Below are 20,590 nucleotides of genomic sequence, written 5' to 3'. Positions count from 1 at the left end.
GTGCTGCAGATTATTAGACCTGGAAGATTTTTTTTCTGTCTAGTTTACTTGTTCTCAACTGATCCTATTTGTTTACTTTTACACTTTATTCAGCATGGATAGTAAAACTAACCTACAATGTATTTCACCAATACATTTTCACGTACCACAAACCCAATAATAATATATATTATTTTAATAATTATTAACAGTAGTATTAATAATTTGTATTATTTGTACAGAAGTAGCACTTAGTAGCCCAAACTCTGGAACAGCATTGCACTGTGTGAGACACTGCACAAATACATAACAAAAAGAGTCTCTGCCCTCAAAGAGCTTACAATATAGGTATTGCACTGTGTTCAGGTTTCCAGCACTGCTAGAGGATGTTTAAAATCCATCATCCAGTTTTCATTAAAAATTCACTTGAAAATATTTCCATTCATATTTGTTTTTGTAATTTCAAAAAACCTTACAAACAAAAGTTTTGCCCTGTACTACTCAATTATATGCTTAAGCTTTGCAGATACAACCCATGTCTGTGCACACAAATTAAGGTTTTTTGCATGCACAAAACAGACAATCCTGCTAATATTGGATATTATTGAACACCCACTGAAAATATGAGTCTATATATACACAATATAAATACAAATTCAATTTATATATACAAAGTAAATACAAAAATTACTTTAAAAGAACGTTACAGTTGCAAAGTCAAACACTCAAAAGTTAGGAAACATCAAAATTAAGGTTGCTCATGCAACAACCTTCATTCACCCCTTTGTGTATGTGCATCACAAAACAGTTTTTGATTCACATAATCACTGACTATTTTTTCCACAGGACCCCTGCCTTATTCAGTGCAGAGGCTGGATGGTCCTCAGAGAATGAATCAGAGCTGTGTAGTGAGTGAGGCTGTTATCTGTAGGACCAATGCCTCATTTGTTCCCAAGTTGGAAGCTGTGTCATGAATGAGGCAGAGCAGAAAGCATGATTTTGTGGTTAAGGTAGCTGAAAGCCATTCTGGAGAATCAGATTTTACCCCTGCCTCTGCCACAGACTTCTGATGTGATGCTATGCAAGACCCTTAAACCAAACTTTTCATAGCTGGCCATTGTGTTCCTAATTTTTTCTAGGAGCCCAGGTTGAGTCCCTGGGGTCTCTGATTTACAGAAGTACTGAGCACTCAAAGGCAATTAAAGTCAATGGGAGATATGCTATGAATAAATGAAATGCTATCAAATGGTATCAGAAAAATCAGGCCATGGGCATCTCATCAATTGGCCACCAAAATTAGTGTGTACTTTTGATATTATCTCTGTGCCTTAATTCTACATCTGTAAAACAGGCATAATACTGCATTACTTTACAGTGGTGTTGTGAAGATAAATCAATTCATGTTTGTGAAGCACTCATGCTACAGTAGGTTTTTAGTAGTGGGTCGTAAATAAGGCATGGGTCACACAATGCACAAGAATAAAATGAAAAACTGAACTGATGCTTATTAATTGAGCACTGTCCATCTTGTGCACTGAATGAGGTGGGGGTCCTGTGGAAAAAATAGCATGTGATCATGGATTTATATACTGTATCATAATGCATATGCACAAGGGGACAAATTAAGTTGAACAGACAGCCTTAATTCTGGCATTTCCTAGCAGCTCAGTGCTGGACTTTGCAACCTTACCATTCTTTTAATGCAGTTTTCTTTGCATGTGATTTCCTAGGTTTTAAAAAAAATGAACTGAAAAAACAGAAATTCGGTCATGTTGTTATTACTATTTATTATTTGAATTATTGAAGTGCCTACAAGCCATGTTCCCTTTAATTTTTCCCACCTATGTGTGGAATGAATTTTGTTATGTGCACCAAAATGGAGGTGATGTGTCACACATCACCTCCATATCGGTGCACATAACAAAATTCATGTGTCGGGGCTGGGCTGAGGGTTTCAGAGTGTGGGAGGGGGCTCAGGGCTGTGGCTGAGGTGCGGAGGGGTGAGGGCTCTGGCTGGGTGGTGTGGGCTCTGGGGTGGGGCCAGGGATGAGGAGCTCAGGGCTGGGGCAGGAGATTGGGGGAGTGAAGGCTCTGGCTGGAGGTGCGGGCTCTGGGGTGGGGCCAGGGATGAGCAGTTTGGTGTGCAGGCTGTCCCTGGGCTATGGCAGGGAGAGAGGATTCCCCCCAGCTCTCTCCCCCCACAGCAGCACCTGGGCTGGGGTGGGAAGGGTGCCTCTCCCCGCCATGGCAGCTCCGGGGCTGGGGCCACAAGATAGGCGTCTCTCCCACGGCCACAGCAGGTCCAGGCTGGGGTTGGGCAGGGACCGGGGGAGGGGCACCTCTCCCCCAGCTGCAGCAGGTACAGGGCAGGCTGGGTTGGGGCCGGAGGAGGGGTGCATCTTCCCCGGCTGCAGCATGTCATTTTAAAATTATATTTGTTGGAGTTTGCACTAACACATTAAACTTTGTTTTTGAGAGAACACCTACTAGGCCTCAAAGGGCCTTCATAGTAGGTGGTGATAGTTTTATATATAGTGGTTCTATATATAGAAATGTATGGCTGGAAGGAACCTTGAGAAGCCCTCTAGTCCAGCCCCCAATGCTGAGGCAGGACCAAGTATACCTGAACCCTCCCATACAGGTGTTTGGCTAACCTGTTCTTAAAAATCTCCAATAACAGGGATGCCACAACTTCCCTTTGAAGCCTATTCTAGTGCTTAACTATCCTTACATCTAGAAAGTTCTTGCTAATATCTAACCTAAATCTCCCTTGCTGCAGATTAAGCCCATTACTTCCTGTCCTACCTTCAGTGAACATGGAGAACAACTAATCACCGTCCTTTTTGTAACAGCCCTTAACATTCTTGAAGATTGTTGTCAGGTCCCCCCCTCAGTCTTCTTTTCTCAAAATTAAACAGGCCCAGTTTTTTTTAATCTCTCCTCACATGTCAGGTTTTCTAACTTCTTATCATTTTTGATGCTGTCCTCTGGACTCTCTCCAACTTATCTTTCTTAAAATGTGGGGCCCAGAATTGGACACAATACTTTAGCGGAGGCCTCACTAGTGCTGAGTAGAGGACGACAATTACTCCTGGGTAACTAGAAAACGAGTACTTGTGGCACCTTAGAGACTAACCAATTTATCTGAGCATAAGCTTTCGTGAGCTACAGCTCACTTCATCGGATGCATACTGTGGAAAGTGTAGAAGATCTTTTTATATACACACAAAGCATGAAAAAATACCTCCTCCCACCCCACTCTCCTGCTGGTAATAGCTTATCTAAAGTGATCACTCTCCTTACAATGTGTATGATAATCAAGTTGGGCCATTTCCAGCACAAATCCAGGTTTTCTCACCCCTTCCCCCCTCCCCCCGCCCCTGGGTAACTGACACTTTGTTAATACATCCCAAAAGGATACTAGCCTTTTTCACAACTGAATTACGTTCAATTTGCGATCCACTATAACCCCACGATCCTTTTCAGCAGTACCTGTGGCTAGCCAGTTGCTCTCCATTTTGTTGTTGTGCATTTGATTTTTTCCTTCCTAAGTAGTATTTTGCACTTGTCTTTACAGAACTTCATTCAGTTGATTTCAGACCAAATAAGTAAATACCAACACAGTTACACTTCCACAATCTAAACTGCAAAGAGGGTTTCCAGTTTTTAATTTGTTTTTGGTGTTTGTGGACAAATTATGATTCAGTTTCAGGGCTAACTATAAAAACTAGTTTTCCATTTCCGATTTTGGTGGTGTTTCATCAAATGTTACAGCAGGAATCACCTGGTGCACAGAGGCCTCAATCAGCTCTGCAGCACGCCCAGGACCCTGCTGTATTTTGTCAGTAACTTTAATAGGCACCGCACACAATGGGGCTATGCAGCAAACAACACTGCAGGTAAAGAACTGATCAGTGGGCATCAGCAAAGGATATGCTCCTCCTTTTTGACGCGAAACAGTGCATCACTTTCCCCTCTGCAAAATAGGACAGAGGATACTGCCCTGACCTGATGTTCATCTCTAAAGATGATACAAGTACGCTGATACCCCCATCACGGATCATCCTTGATGACTTCCCAAACTGCATGCACAGACCAGTACTGACCATATTGGCATTCAAATTCCAGTTCTCTACTCAAAACCAGCACTGCACTGGAAATTCAAAAAGCAGACTGGACCACTTTCTCTATGACCGTGGAGAACACAATCTCCCACATTCCCCCAATGGCGAACACTTGTGACCATTTTACTGCACTCCTAATCTCCACTACAAAGAAGAATGTCCTCCAAGGACACATCATTGTACACTCCTTGCAAAAACTTCTCCACAAATATGAGTGTAGAGACCCTTCTACTGTCACTGGATGCAGCAAGGCAGAAACGGTGGCTTGGCTGTGTAGGTCTAAACTTCACACACTCAAGCAGATGCGCCTGGATCTTGCTGAGACACCTGGGGGCTGCAAACCCACACATGCCACTAGGCCACAAGTGAAAGCCAATGCCACTGGTGCTAAACTTTTGTGGACATCAAAATAGCCAGTGGACAAACAGTATCACAGAGAAGTCCAGCATCAACTTTAGCAAGTGATATCCACATGCAATCCATCTTCCCAATGATCTGGACCATTCACAAGTAAAGATATCGATGCAGCCCTTGCAGCCAGGAAATTCAGAAAGGCAGCAGGGAAAGATGCTATCTATCCTGATTTCCTATATCTGGGTCCACTGGCACAGAAATGAATGATGGAGCTTTTCACAAATATCCAGGAGACCAGTGAAATCCCCTGCATATGGAGAGAAGCCAAGGACATTGCACCCCTAAAACCTGGAAAACCTGCAGATTATCCTTCTAGTTATAGGCCCATCTCCTTTCTGAACACAATCTACAAGGTGATGGAGCATATGAGTCTGAACCAAATCAGGCCCACTGGGGACACCCGCCTACCTAAGGACCATGCTGGTTTTCGTCTGCACAAAAGTTGCTGTGACTAGTTCCTGGCCCTCACTACAAGCATCGGTGCTGGATTCCAACAAAAACTCAAGACCGATACTGCTTTCATCGTTCTGTCAGCAGCATATGACACAGTCTGGAAGGGTGGTCTGATACTGAAACTGACCAAAGTGATCCCCTGTGCGCAGATTCTTAGGCTGCTGAACACCACGCTTAGCAGCTGAAGAATGCACGTGTGCCTTGGAGGTCAAACCAGCAAGCCATGCACTTTGAATAATGGGCTACTACAAGGCCCTGTACTTGCTCCAACACTCTTCAACATATACACATGTGATATGCCTGAAACAATAGCACAGAAGTTTGTATATTCTGATGTTCTGGCACTCACAACCCAGGCCTGTAGCTTTAAAGAACTTGGAAGTGACCAATTACACCTGACCTTAAGATCATGGAAGAGTACTTCCAAAAGTGGCACCTGAAACCAAATCCAAGCAAATCTGTAGTCTCTACCTTCCACTGGACAACAGACTTGCACAAAACACTCTGTCAAGTTTTATGGTGAAACTGTGTGTTATAACCCAAAGCCAACATATCTTAGTGTCATTCTTGACTACACACTGATCTTTCTTGAGCACCTCAAGAGAGTAGCCTCCAAAGTGAAGACTCGCATCAACATTATTCAAAAGTTTAGCAGGAACAAACTGGGGATCAGCTGCCTTGGTGCTATGAACATCAGCCTTGGCCCTGGTGTACTCAGTTGCAGAGTACTGTGCACCAGTGTGGACAAGAAGCTGCCATACCCAACTTGTGGATAGGCAGCTGAATCAGACCATGCAAATCATCCTGGGAACTTTAAAATCAACACCTCTACCCTGGCTTTTTATATTAGCAAACATCGAACCTCCATCGAGCTATAGCTACAGCACGAGAACTTAAATGTGCTGAAGACTACTTAGAATTTCCCATCTGCCAGATTATGGATAACATACCCTAACAACACCTGAAATCACAAAAAACACTATGGACCACCTGTGACCACCTCATGTCTCTGGATCCGGATAGGGAATGGCAGTGTGTCTGGACCTCATCTACGATTACAAACAAGCATTTGGTTACTTACCCAACAAGTTGCCCTCCTAGTTTCGACATGCCATGCAGACACTGGCCTACATCGAAATGAATCCGAACAAACCATAGAAGATGCACAAGTGGAAAATCAAAGACTCCCCTTCGTGCGACTGGTGAAAACATCCAAACCATTGAACACATCATAATGTAGAGCCCTAAATATGGATTCAAAGGTGAATTGGATGATATCTACAATGTCACAGAGGAGGACTTGAAATGGCTTATGGACCTACAACTGCACCTACAGAATGTTGCTCTGCAGATGTCATATGCCGGAGAGAGAGAAAGGGGAATCACTTATGTATCTTAAAGAATATTCCATCATCTAATCCATGCACCACAACTGGAATGATACAACCATGTCCACTGGCTACAACCGTCTTTCACCAAAAGAGGATTTTCCTCAGGTTTTTGGGTTCCCAGTTTGTAGCAAAAAGAAACAAGAGAATTTACATCAAGAGAAAACAAAAAGATTCAACTCGTGCAGTCAGACAACCCAGATCTTCAGCTATCGAGTGTAATAACAGGACTGTGTCAGCGGATACTGAGCCTGAGAAGTTTTAATAACCCAGACCCATTCAGATGTCAGAGGCCAGGAAATAAAATTCAGTCTCTTACCAGTACTCCTGTGTCTCACACCGTTACTACAAGAGTAGCACTCTGCCTGCTCAGAAGCTCATTCTTCCTTTTGACTACAAGAGAGAACTTTTTATAGAGCTCCCTAATTTAACAGAGCACCCTAATTTAACACTAAAGGTCTTGACTAGACACTAGGCTATAGTTCTGATCCATTTCCTCACTCTTTTCTAGCAGAACAGTTAAGAAGCAACTTAACTGCCTATCTGCTGATGCTCAGGTAGGGCTTCTGCATTCTATCATATGACCATTTAAAAATTCTTTTTGCTATCCCATATAGTATAACTCACACACTGAGATTGCTAGGCTGTTGACCCAACTGATTGAAAGACTGGAATGAGACAGGATTCAATTAATACCAGATTCAGCTGACAAAATGCAGGAAAGGAAACGTTTTTGATGTTCACACAATTGACAGCAATCTATATTTAGCGTGCAATTTCTTCAGTTCATGTAGATAGTCAGGTAGGTTCATTATTTAAATCTCCAGCAACAGACCTACACACATTTGGGGGGATAAAATAAAGTGATCCTAAAAGAAAAGCAGCACAGATATGCAGAATGTATCTTGGGACCTCCCCACATACACACTGTCTCCATCTTAAGAAGCATGAGCTAAGGAATTAGATTACTGGATGATGGATGATGTAATATACTGGCAAATACATGTAATTCAGCCAGGGAACTTCAGGAAGAGCTGGAAATGCCACAGATTTAGAATATGTTACTGACTTGACACTTAACAGTAGACTATACGAAAACTTAAAATTACCAAATACTTCAGTGGATGCAAACAAGCCAGTCACATATTAATACTCTGCACAGTTGACATGATACAGAAAATAGATAGTAGATAATATTTATGGGTATTTCAAATTATTGTGAAACAGTCTGAGAACTCTCTGGAAACCATCTTACATCATCTATGGTGAAGGATCCTAGAGAAAGAACATAGTTTCGGAATAAGAAGAAAGGATCATCTTGTTTCTAAAGAAAAGAATTGGGAGTCCGGTTTGCGTTCCTGGCCCTGCCACAGACTTCCCATGTGAACGTTAGGGGCCCCTAAACATTATGATGTAACAGCTCATGCTTGATTGGTCTCATGAAGAATATTCTGAGAGGCTGTCATCTCCCTGCCATTATCCTGCCTGTATAGTAGAAATGGCCCTGCTCAAAGGAAAACTGAATAGTACAGTACAGGAAGAATTGCTTTCTGCTAATTAGAGGCAAGTTTCTGGTCTCTTTCCTTTAATTTTGCCTGCATTCCCACCTCTCCATATTAAGGTATTATATGCAGATGCTTAGGCTTCCAAGAGAGAGGGAGGAGGGGAGAGCCTGACACCAACTAGCAGGCAAAAATCAAGACAAGATTATTTCTATATTCATGAGACTCACCGATGGATGAACCTTTTCTACCCAACTGGGAGCTTATACACCATGATGAAATATTTATACACTCTTGTGATAAAAGATTTATACAGCCTATAGACAAGAGTCACCATAATTACACAGTAATGGAATGTACTACAGCATGCTGGTTAAGAATATATGGGAATGCATCAAGTACAAAAATAATTTAATTCCTACACTGGTGCAAACTGCAGGCTGATCTTCACTGCAAGTTAGCTGAGGGCTAGTCTACACTGGCCACACTAAAGCGCTACCAGGACTCTAAACAAACCACCTCCATGAGAGGTGTAGCTACTGTTTACTGGCGTTTACTGTTTACACTGGTGTTTTACAGCGCTGAAACTTGCAGCTCTCAGGGGGGTGTTTTTTCACACCCCTGAGCGAGACAGTTGCAGCGCTGTAAAGTGCCCATGCAGACAAGCGCTGAGTTAGCACACTCCAGTGAGCGACCACATTGCAAAACAAAGTGATATGATTAGCAGCACAGCGAATGAATTAGCAGTTAATGAGCTGTTGTAACTTGAGCTGCCGCATTCTCACAGCCTGACCAGCTCAAGCAGCAACAGCAGCACTTGTGCTTCACCGCACGCCTCCCTCCGGACAGGCCAGCTAGCTCAACCTTAAAGCACCAGTTAACTGGAGCTAAAGATTTTAGTGGATGGACAGGAGTCAGAGTGGGGCAAAACCTGAGCTGTACCTCAAGCTAAGAATGCAGTGAAGACAGGCCCTCTGTGAATTGTTTCCACCTTGATCCTGTAAGGAGTGAAAGACACAAGAATACATCATAGCAGCAAGTATCCATCCTTGTACCACCACCGTCACCTAAAAGATCATTCTATTTCCTTCTATTCCACTCACCCGACCCCTTCTTAAAATAAAACAAAACAAAACCATCCACAACACAACACAACAAAAATTATGCCAATCATTACCGGGTTCATTTGCTTGAATATTATATCCCTATATTCTGTTCTTGAGTCTTTTAGACTGTAAACTCTCCAGAGAAGTCACTGTCTCTTTTTCTGTGTTTGTACTACAATGAGCACAAGGAGACCCAGATCTCCAGTAGGGCATTTGGGAATTACTATAATATAAATGTTTAGCAGTAACAGTAATCTGTTAAAGGTCACCTAATCTGACAACCAGGTCTATATTCAATTTGCAATAAAGTGAAAAGTGAAACTGCTGAATCGAAGACTCTTCCCTTATGCAAGCCATGAATCATCTTTCACTTTCTCGTATACCTCACAGCGTATATACATTATGGGGTCAATTTCTAAAAGAGTGGTGTCCTTTTTGCAGGTACAAACTGGACAAACAAAATTTGTACCTGCAATCCAACTCTGAGTGTAAATCAGATAGAGCTAAAACTACTCACCTTTGCACTCATAATTCATTTTGACAGCTCAAAAACGTAGACAGATTTTGCAAGCACAAATTTCAGCTGCAAACAGGATGGACCATATGAAAACATAGTCCTAAGGCCAAATTCATACCAAATGTAAGTGCATCTCCACTGCACTCAGCAGGATCAAGTAGTACACAATAGATCTGAATTTGGTATGGTATTCAGATTATGTGCAATGGACAACTTGAATTCAAAACAACCTGTTAGAGAATCCCTCACCCCATAAAGATATAAAACATCTGTTTAATACACAATGTGGAATATACTAGCGCTTTTAATGTATCAAAGCATTTCACCATAATGCGCATATGAAACTTCCCTTCAAATTCTAACATTTCAAAATCTGAAACAGAAACATTAAGCACAACCTCAGAATTTGAAAGAAGAAAACTACTGATTTTTGTAAAAATGCCTGAGATTATTTTTAAGACTACTTTGTGCTCATGCCATTATGGTAACCACTCGAGACCAATAATCCACAACTCAGTGCATCTAGACTTCCCTACCAGATACTAAGTTTAGAATGAGATATTGAAGAACTACAATTTCTTACAGGTTTGAAGAGTGAACACATTATAACAACAAGTTCAACTTCCCCATCACTGCCACTTTTCTGATTCCCAGGCAAAAAGTGATTTGACTTGTTCAAAAGATAAAAAAAAATACACAGCTCAGACCCTATGAAAGTCTTTGTATTCTCACCTCTAATGGCAAGTTGAAAGCGCTGACTTTCAAAAAAGCCTTTGTCCAACTCTTAATGAAAGAAATCAAAAACAACACTCAAGGGTAATCATATGTTGCAGCCTACATCAGGGGGAAAATATAGCATAATTCTATTTAGAAGTCAGAAATGCAGAGATGTTTCTTGGCCTTCAGCAGACTCTACAATATAAATCAATCAAGCAATCAATAATTCCCTTGCACTCTTATAATTCCCTCTGTGAAAGCATCACAGAATGCTCTGAGGAGATGTAAAAAGACAAATTTTACATTGTGACAAAGCTATACTAAATAAAAGGACACTTCAGACTAGACAAACAAATAGCCAGGACTGAGTGTGAGAGAGAAATTAGAAAAAATTATCTGTATTTACCTGGAAATTCTGTTTCTTTGAGTAATAAAGTCCATTGCAGATCCATTACAATGGGTAGATCAGCATGCTTGCAGCTTGGAGGCAGAACCAGAACCATCAGCCACTGGCAGAAGGGAAATGCCCCACCCCCTGAAATCACCAGCCCATCAAGTTGACTTGCAATGAGTGAGGATATTCCTGGGTGCAAATTACATTTAAATCTGCTGAGGACAAGGAAGTCAACTTTCTCTCTAGGATCAGGCTGATCGTGTTCCTCCTAGTTTATTATGAAAACCTCATCAGACATGTTGACTGTCATGACCAGAACAAGTCTGTGGTCCAAGGAAGGAGCAGTGGGAGGGAGCTGGGCCCAAAGGACCCCTTGCTGTGACTTCCAGAATGGGCAGCATCCATGCTGTGTCTGATTACCTCCATCCACAGCCTCGGTCACCTGAGGTGAGGCTGCTGGGTTCCATTGTCACAAGCATGGCTGCTGGTGTGGCCTCTAGGGACATAGGCACAATCTTCCTTCTGCAGTCATTCCCCTGACACAGAAGGAAGAGAGGGAACTACTTGTCCCTGGAGCCAGTTTTTCCAAATCTGCCTGATTCCTTTTCTGCCCGAAGAGTAGGCCCCAGGCAGCCCTGCCAGGACTAGGCTGTGAAAGAAACTGTTCTCTGCCTGCAGAGCCAACTGAGCCCCTCAACGAGACATTCAATAAGGGAGTGAGGCGAAAGACACAGGCCCTTACTTTTGCCTCTGGCTTTTGTCAGCCTAGTTTTTCCTCCCAAAAGCTTGTGGAGGTGTCAGCTGCTGCAAATACCTTAGGGAGGAAGGGAAGATAAGGAGACAGTCTCCCCAAAAGGCAAATGCAGCCTTTCAGACGAGTCTGAGAATTAGACAGACATATTATTGAGTCAAACTGTTATTGAAGACATTTGAAATAAAGCTTGGAATTTCCCTCAGAAAAATTCTTCACCGGGAGGACTGGTTGAGCTGCAGGCTGCCATGGGAGCAGGGCATTCCCCTGCAGCCAGAGACTGACAGGTCTGGTTTACTCTAAAGCTGCACGCAGGCTGAAGTACCCCCTGTAACACACTTGTGGACCTTAGCACGAAGAAGAAAATAGACAGACCACTGCAAAGGGAGTTACAGCAAACCAAACAAGGTAGAATAAAATACTTGTATTTTAAGAACATTAATAATTAGGCTCATTTCATATAATTTAGACTAACTCACAAACATACACACACCCCGACAGAGAATATTTTACACCCTTGTGGTAAGCTTTAAAGGTGAAATCACAGTAGTGTGAAAAGACCCATCATAAAGCCCTCCACACCACTTAACCTCTTCAACAGTTTTCACGAGTGGGCACTGGGCAGGGAAACAAACAGAGCAATCATGAAAGGTGACCTTTGCACCCACCTCACACCATGAAGGAATTCAGTGCTGGCCACAAAAGATATATGTCTACACAGCCAGAGGAAGTGAGCCTCCCAGGCCAGGCTGACAGTTGGAGCTCATACTGGAGATTGGGCTCTGAAGTTTAGGGAGGGGGGCATGGGCATTCATAAAGATCAGCACAAGTGGCTCCTTTGGGGTTGCACAAGAGAGGAGCAGTTGGATCCTTATTTATGCAGATTTAATGGCCACAAACTCCTGGATAGGGGACAAGAACGACCAACAGGGAGAGCAGCAAGAGGGAGAGTAACTCCGTAGTTTGCCTGAACATTAAACGGATGAATACTCTCTCCCAATCTCTGCAGGCTTTCACACACAACGCTAAATTAATCAGGCCATGTGTGAGACTGGGAGAGAACATCAATTTTACACTAAGAGATAGCTCTTCTTCACTTCCATGATGCCTCAGGTCAGTGTGTGATTATCCTTAGCTGCAGTGACTGCTATGAAATGGTACTTGCTGCCCCGGTGCATCTGCCTCAGCCTAATTCTTCCCCATTTGGAGAGTGCTTTCTTCCTTTGCTTTTTCACAAATAGAATCACAGAAATATAGGATTGGAAGGCTCTCAATAGATCACCTAGTCCAATCTCCTGCAATCAGTAGGATGAAGTATTATCAAAACTAATGTTTTTCAAACTTTTTGATACCAAGGACCAGCTTGCTGCCCCCCTAAACTGTGTGAAGGAGATCTCAGGGACTGGCACCAGTCCATGGACTGGTCATTGAGAAACACTGATCTAGACCATCCCTGACAGGTATTTGTCTAACCTGTTCTTAAAAACCTCCAATGATTGAGATTCCACAACCTCCCTAGGTAATTTGTTTCAGTGCTTAACTACACTGACAGGAAGTTTTTCCCAATATCTAACCTAAATCTCCCTCGATGCAATTTAAGCCCTTTACTTCTTGTCCTTTCCTCAGTGGATAAGGAAAACAATTTTTCACCCTCCTCTTTCTAACAACATTTCACGTACTTGGAAGACTGTCGTGTCACCCCTCAGTCTTCTCATCTCCAGACTAAACAAACCCAATATTTTCAATTTTTCCTCATAGGTCACATTTTCTAGATCTTTAATCATTTTGTTGCTCTCTTCTGGACTTTCTCCAATTTGTTCACATCCTTCCCAAAATGTGGTGCCTAGAGCTGGACATGTTATCTCAGTTGAGGCCTTATTAGTGCTGAGTAGAGTGGAAAAATTACTTCTTGTGTCTTGCTTACGACACCCCTGTCCTCTAAAGCACTTGCTACCCCTCCCAGCTTGGTACCATCCATAAACTTAGTAAGTGTACTCTCTGTGGCATTGTCCAAATAATTTATAAAAGATATTGAATAGAACCGGACCAAGGACAGATCCCTGCAGGACCCCACTCAATATGCCCTTTGAGCTTGAATGTGAGCCAGTGATAACTGAGTACTGTTTTCTAACCAGTTGTGCACCCACCTTTTAGTGGATTCATCTAGGCTATACTTCCCTAGTTTGCTTAAGAGACGGTCATGTGAGACAGTATCAAAAGCCTTACTAAAGTCAAGATATATCACATCTACTTCATTTTCTGTTTTACTTTTTGGCAGCCTCTTTACCCTCTTTATTGTTGCTCCTTTGCCTTGAATTCTAATAATCTGTTGCAGAGAGAGACTGAAAAGAGAGAGGAAATAACTAAGAGGGGATATGATAAAGGGGTATAGAATAATGAATGGTACACAGAAAGCGGTCAGAAACATCTATTCAACCTCTCTCACAATGCAAGAACAAGGGAAATGAATGAGGACCTCAGGATTTAGCTATATACAAACAGGACCTATACACATAGCACCACTGAAATGCAGCCACCTCTGGGAAGGTGAGTGGCAGCTAGGTAGCCACACGACAGTTGGGGGAATGAGGAGATTTTGGTCACGGTTACTGGGACAGATCCCTACTCTTACGAAAGTGCCATAGAATCTTTAATGTCCACAAGATAGCAGAGAGGACCTCAATTTAAGGTCTCATCTGAAGAACGTCCACACAATAAAACACACAAAACTTCCTTTATCTGCATTGGCAGGATAAAGACTCTGCTGACTGGGACCTATTTATAAATTGTAGTCAATTGCTTTGAACTTTGGTTCTTTCAGAAATATATTCAAAAGACCAAATAACCAATGTCAGTCAGGTTTATGGCCATAAGCCAATGATAATATAGGACAGGAAAAAGGTCCTATATGATACCAGCCTCCGGGAAGCTGTTTCATGCAGCAATATTACAGTCACATTAATATTACATTGTGAAACAAACTGTGTGGACAGCAGAATTCCCTAATGATACCATATGTATGTACAGTGCAGTCTGAATGGCAAATCTATTTTTCATATTGTTAAACATATTGAGCAACAATGTTTTTCTTTCTTCATCCCTCCCTCCTTTCTCACATAAATCAATCTTTCTAAAAACAAGATCTTTTGACTCAATCTGGTTTTGTCCTCAACTGAGATTGCAGAATGGTTCAACAATATTCCATCTAATAACGTTTTCACCCTCTGAGCATTTGCACTTCACTTTGAATTAATCTTTGTCAGATAAGCCCCAGGCAACATTACAGCAAAGTGGACTAGTTAAACAAAACTTCAAGTTCAGCTCCTGGAGCCCCTGGCCATGTCAGTACTGCAATAACTAATCCAGAGAACAGAGAATTTCTGTATCTTCAAAAGATCACACACACTCTGTGGAACTAATTTCTACCAATTAACGTTTGGCGTGTGGCAAGGGTGGAAAGGAAGACAGACTGTTTCAAGTGTGCTGAAGGATATTTAATTGAATTTATGTCCTGAATGGCATTCAGCTGCACAGACAACAGTCAGTCCACTGAAATCCATTTTGGGGATAATGTGCTGCAGAGTCACATGCCCAGTCTCACCTGTAGATGTGGGTAAAATCCCATGAGGCAAAATACTAAATCAAACTGTGAAAGAGAACACAAAACAAAAGTGAAACAGACCGTCTTGATTTTCATTGCCCAACAGAGAAATGCAACAAAGTAAACAAAGAGTATGGTGTCAAATGAACCGAATCTTTAAAATTATTTCACTTAATAATCTGTGGTTATAAATTACATAAAGATTTTTTTTTTGTTTACAACATACAGTTTTTAAATTGACAGTATCCCCTCTGTGTGTGGTCACCCATCACAAGGTATTCAAAGAGCTTCAAAACACAGACCCATCTTTCTTTGACTATTTCCAAAAAGTATGTATGCATCCGATGAAGTGAGCTGTAGCTCACGAAAGCTTATGCTCAAATAAATTGATTAGCCTCTAAGGTGCCACAAGTACTCCTTTTCTTTTTGCGAATACAGACTAACACGGCTGTTACTCTGAAACCTATTTCCAAAACGTCTCCTTTAGCTGAGAAAGAGGTATGTTGTGATGTGTGGAGCTGAGAACTCCTGTGTTCCAATCCTAGCTCTGCCACAGCCTCACTATATGACATTAGGCAAGTGGCTTGCCTCTTTGTACTTCAATTTCCTCATAAGTAAAAAATGGACAGCAATACAAAGTCCCTCACAAAGTTGTTATAAAGAGTAGTTTGGGGCCCTGTCTTCAGGCCAAAAAGGTCATGTTTTTCAATCATGTTAGCTCAATCAAAACAGCTTACACAACTAAAAGCATCATCAAGATGCAAGCTAACATATTTGAAGCCACATTAAGTGGCCATGTTTTAGCATAGCATTCCCCTGTCTCCCAAAATAGGGCCCAAAGAAGTGTATATAAAATGCTTTGAGCATGAAAAGAGCAATGTAAGTGCTAAATATTACAGTTATATACTGTAAAGCATTTGTTTTCAAATAATCCATCACATAGAAAAGATGAATAAGAAAAAACAAAGGTGCATTAGTAAGCTTGAAAAGAATTTTTGAAAAGAAAATTGATTAGCTTGGAACAACACTCAATCCACATTACAATAAAATAGACATTAAATACTTTGTACTCTAGCTTTTGTACAAAAATATTTGTGCAATTAGTCTCCCTCTAAGAGTTTTTTTCCTTGTTCTCCAAAGTTTGCTTTATTAAGTTCCTATTATATAACTAATAACATTTAGACCAAAGGAAAGGAAAATAAATTTCATTTTTACAGTCAACTGAGAGTTGCTAAACGAATTTAATTACAGTACACATTGTTTTAAGGGATACTTGACATCAGCCTTGCATTATTCTATTGCTGAATGTGATTCATGGATAAAATAAATAAGTAAAGGGCACTTTACAGCAACACTTTACTGGCTGGCATGATGCCATTATTAGAACAGATACACAATATCTGCACCTGGTACCCAGCCAGCTGGCCTTCAAACCCACCAGTGCTGAATGAGGCTCAGCTGTAAGCGTCAGCACTGTAGTTCATATGCATAGATTCATTTGAATAATAATATGTGGCTAAAGTTTGATTCATTGATCATACAAATAGCTCTGAACTATCTTTAAAAGAATTAGTAATATTCTTTTTTATGCTTCATAAAATAAAATCCCCATTACCAGCTAAATCTCTTTCACATTAGGAATAAAGAACCTCAATGGTTACAAACTCAAAACTGAACAACAATCTACTAAACTCTGCTAATTCTGACTAGGTATTTTAACCTGTTAACTGACATGCCAATATCTTCCCCAAGGAATGACAATTCAGAATAAGTTGACTAAAAGTGAAGGACTTTTTCAGGCACATATAATTTCCAGTATGTACAAGCAGCCATAAATTATTATTGATGCCAGATGCACTATTTTACAGTTGTAGCTGTTTTAATACATTACAAAGTGGCAACAGAGCATTTACTGGACCAGGTATAGGTCATTGTGACCTTGACTATAAGTGATTTTATAGTCTTAAAGAAAAACACCAATCATTTGGCACAGCCTAGAAGATTAAAAATTCACCTGCTATGATGAACGAGCTGCATTTATTGTAGGAACATATCCCTCCCGACCCCTCTGGACACAGAAAGCCTTGAATATAGCAGAACCAGCAAGGTTCTCCTGTGGAGGCAGCAGGGAGTCCATGCTTGGAGTCTGCAACGCCTCCACACCATGCAGCACACCTCTGTAGGTGCTTTCTGCAATCCAGCATAGCACATGGTTTTGGGACAGATAAGAAACAGGGCAAGAATGGAAAATCAGTGCAAATTCACCTTCCTTTACACTGAGGGAGGACAATGCGGAACAGCTGGAGCAAAGGCTACTTAAGCCAGAGAGAACCTCAGCAGTAAAGTATCTTGGAGAGGAGACTGCATTCCCACCCAAGCCACAGAGGTGCCAGCACACAGAACATGGCTTGAGCAAATGAGCTGAATGCAGGATTTGGATCCATTATTCTTATTTATGTAGTACCATAAGTCTGCATGATCTTTGTTGACACAAAATCTGACAAGTTCCTGTCCCCAAAAGTTTATAATCTAAATTAGGTGAAAAAACACCACATTCTTTTCAAGGGGGAACAGGAGGGGAAAAGAAACAATGACAGAGAAGGTATACAGCAGCAAGTTCACTGTTATGTTATTTCGGAGCCCATTACTAATGATGTTCCCCACACACTTTTTCCCTACAGCAGAAACATTATTTATGATGCTGGTACCATGAGACCCCATTGCAAGAGTTCCAACTTACTCATATAATGGTATAACAATCTGCAATTATTTAGTTTATACATTTTTTAAAGAACTTTCAAGATAGAATATGTCAAGTACTATTGAAATCACTTATTGACAATGCAAGAAAGAAGAAAAAGAAGATTGAATATGCTCCTGTAACCAAATCCAAAAATAACAGAAGGTACTGGAATCAAAGCTTAGTCTTGGCAACTGCTAGGCCACCAAACTGCGAGACAGTAGAGACAAATTTTCACATAGAATAAAAACAGGCACGAAAGCTACAGAACAACAAAAAAATTCAAGTTACCATTGCCCACATTCTAGATTAAAATTCAGAGATGAATCTTTCTTTGGACATTCTTCTGACAATTTTTAAAATAAATTAGCACATACAAACAGCAACACCTCATTAATATTAATAAAATCAAAACAAACCCAGTAAATGCAAAGGGTAAAAAGGAAGAAGAGATAAAAATGTATACTGGTGATCAGATAGAAAATAAAGTTATGATAAACAGGATTCTTTTCTAAAGTCCTGCTGGCATATAAAGACAGCGGGTAACATTTTCAAAAGAGAATTAGGAGCTTAAGTGCCATTAATACTCAATGAGACCTAGGCTCTAAAGTGCCTCTAGTCCCTTTTATAAATGGGACTTGGGCACATTAGAAAACGTGACCCAATATGTCTATACTCCTATATGTACATTAAGAGAAGCCACCAGGCTGTGCACCAAACAAAATTATGCATCCCAAGATGCACCTTCCTTCCCTCTCTTCCTTCTCCATTGTTTGTTCCTATCCCTCAGGATGTCTCTCTCTATTTAGGTTGGAAGCAAGCATATCTTTTTAATTTTTGTCCGTATGGTGCCTAGCACACATTCTGAGCATGCAAGGAATAAATTACACTTACCACATTGCAAGTGCTGGGGAGAAAGTGTATGTGCTAGTAAATAGGGAGCATGCTGAAACTGATGATGATTAATAGTTGAGGGAATAAAATGCTTTTGGTAAATGTGTCTTTGATCAAAACAAAAGGGGGAAGAATTTTAAACAACTGATAAAGAAGGAAGGTCTTCTACAAATATCTATTGATTAGGGTTGTCAATTAATCGCAGTTAACTCACGCGATTAACCAAAAAAAATTAATTGTAATTAATCCCACTTTTAAACAATAGAATACCAATTGAAATGTATTAAATATTTTTTGGATGTTTTTCTACATTTTCAAATATTTTGATTTCTATTACAACACAGAATACAAAATGTACAGTACTCACTTTATATTATTTTTATTACAAATATTTACACTGTAAAAATGAAACAAAAGAAATAGTATTTTTCAATTCATCTCACACAAGTACTGTAGTGCAACCTCTATCATGAAAGTGCAACTTACAAATGTAGATTTTTTTTTGGTTACATAAACAAAACAAATAAAAAAACAAAACAATATAAAACTTTAGAGCCTACAAGTCCACTCAGTCCTACTTCTTTTTCAGCCAATCACTAAGACAAATACGTTTCTTTACATTTATGGGAAATACTACTGCCTGCTTCTGATTTACAATGTCACTTGAAAGTGAGAACAGGAGTTTGCATGGCACTTTTGTAGCCGGCATTGCAAAGTATTTACATACCAGATATGCTAACCATTCATAGGCCCCTTCATATTACAGCCACCACTCCAGAGAACATGCTTCCATGATGATGATGTTCTTAAAAAAATAGTGCGTTAATTACATTTGTGTCTGAACGCCTTGAGGGAGAATTGTATGTCCCCTGCTCTGTTTCACTCGCATTCTGCCATATATTTCATATTATAGCAGTCTCGGGTGATGACCCAGCATGTTGTTTGATTTATGAACACTGTCACTGCAAATTTGACAAAATGCAAAGAAGGTACCAATGTGATATTTCTAAAAATAGCTACAGCATTCGACCCAAGGTTTAAGAATCTGAAGTGCCGTCCAAAATCTGAGAGGGACAAGCTATGGAGCATGCTTTCAGAAGTCTGAAAAGAGCAACACTCAGATGCAGAAACTACAGAACCCAAACCACCAAAAAAGAAAATCAATCTTCTGCTGGTGGCATCTGACTCAGATGATGAAAATGAACACACATCGGTCCACTCTGCTTTGGATCATTATTGAGCAGAACCCATCATCAGCATGGGTGCATGTCCTCTGGAATGGTGCATGAAGGGACATATGAATCTTTAGAGCATCTGGCATGTAAATATCTTGCGATGTTGGTTACAACAGTGCCATGAGAACGCCTGTTCTCACTTTCAGGTGACATCGTAATCAAGAAGTAGGCAGCATTATCTCCTGCAAATGTAACCAAACTTGTTCGTTTGAGCGATTGGCTGAAGTAGGACTGCGTGGACTTGTAGGCTCTAAAGTTTTACATTGTTTTATTTTTGAATGCAGTTATTTTTTTGTACATAATTTGACATTTGTAAATTCAACTTTCATGATAAAGAGATTGCACTGCAGTATTTCTATTAGGTGAATTGAAAATACCATGTCTTTTGTTTTTTACAGTGCAAATATTTGTAATAAAAAATAAATATAAAGCGTACACTGTACACTTTGTATTCTGTGTTGTAACTGAAATCAATATAGTTGAAAAATGTAGAAAACATCCAAAAATATTTAAATAAATGGTATTCTATTATTGTTTAACAGTGCGATTAATCGTGATTACTTTTTTTAATTGCTTGACAGCCATACTATTTATAAAGAGCAGCTATATCAACCCTCGGAAACTCTGACCATCAAATCAACTTGATCAGATTATATAATTCCAAGTGTATTAGGGAAATTAGCAAATGAATTTGTTATTATATCCAAAAAACTACATTAAAAGAATGTTAAGGTTAAAAAGTCAAGCACTCAATGTAAGGAAATGCCAGAATTAA

General features: G+C 40.5%; 1 protein-coding gene across 4 annotated transcripts in view; it reads right to left on the bottom strand.

Moving 5' to 3' along the window:
• DISC1 (DISC1 scaffold protein) overlaps positions 1-20,590 on the bottom strand; it is a 357,679-nt gene that overhangs the window by 212,455 nt on the left and 124,634 nt on the right. The gene's annotated exons all lie outside the window — the stretch shown is intronic.

This window comes from Natator depressus, chromosome 3 (genome assembly GCF_965152275.1).
Source record: "Natator depressus isolate rNatDep1 chromosome 3, rNatDep2.hap1, whole genome shotgun sequence".
Classification (NCBI taxonomy): domain Eukaryota; kingdom Metazoa; phylum Chordata; order Testudines; family Cheloniidae; genus Natator; species Natator depressus.
The sequence above is the reverse complement of the archived record's forward strand: the minus strand, read 5'-3'. Positions and strand labels throughout refer to the sequence as shown.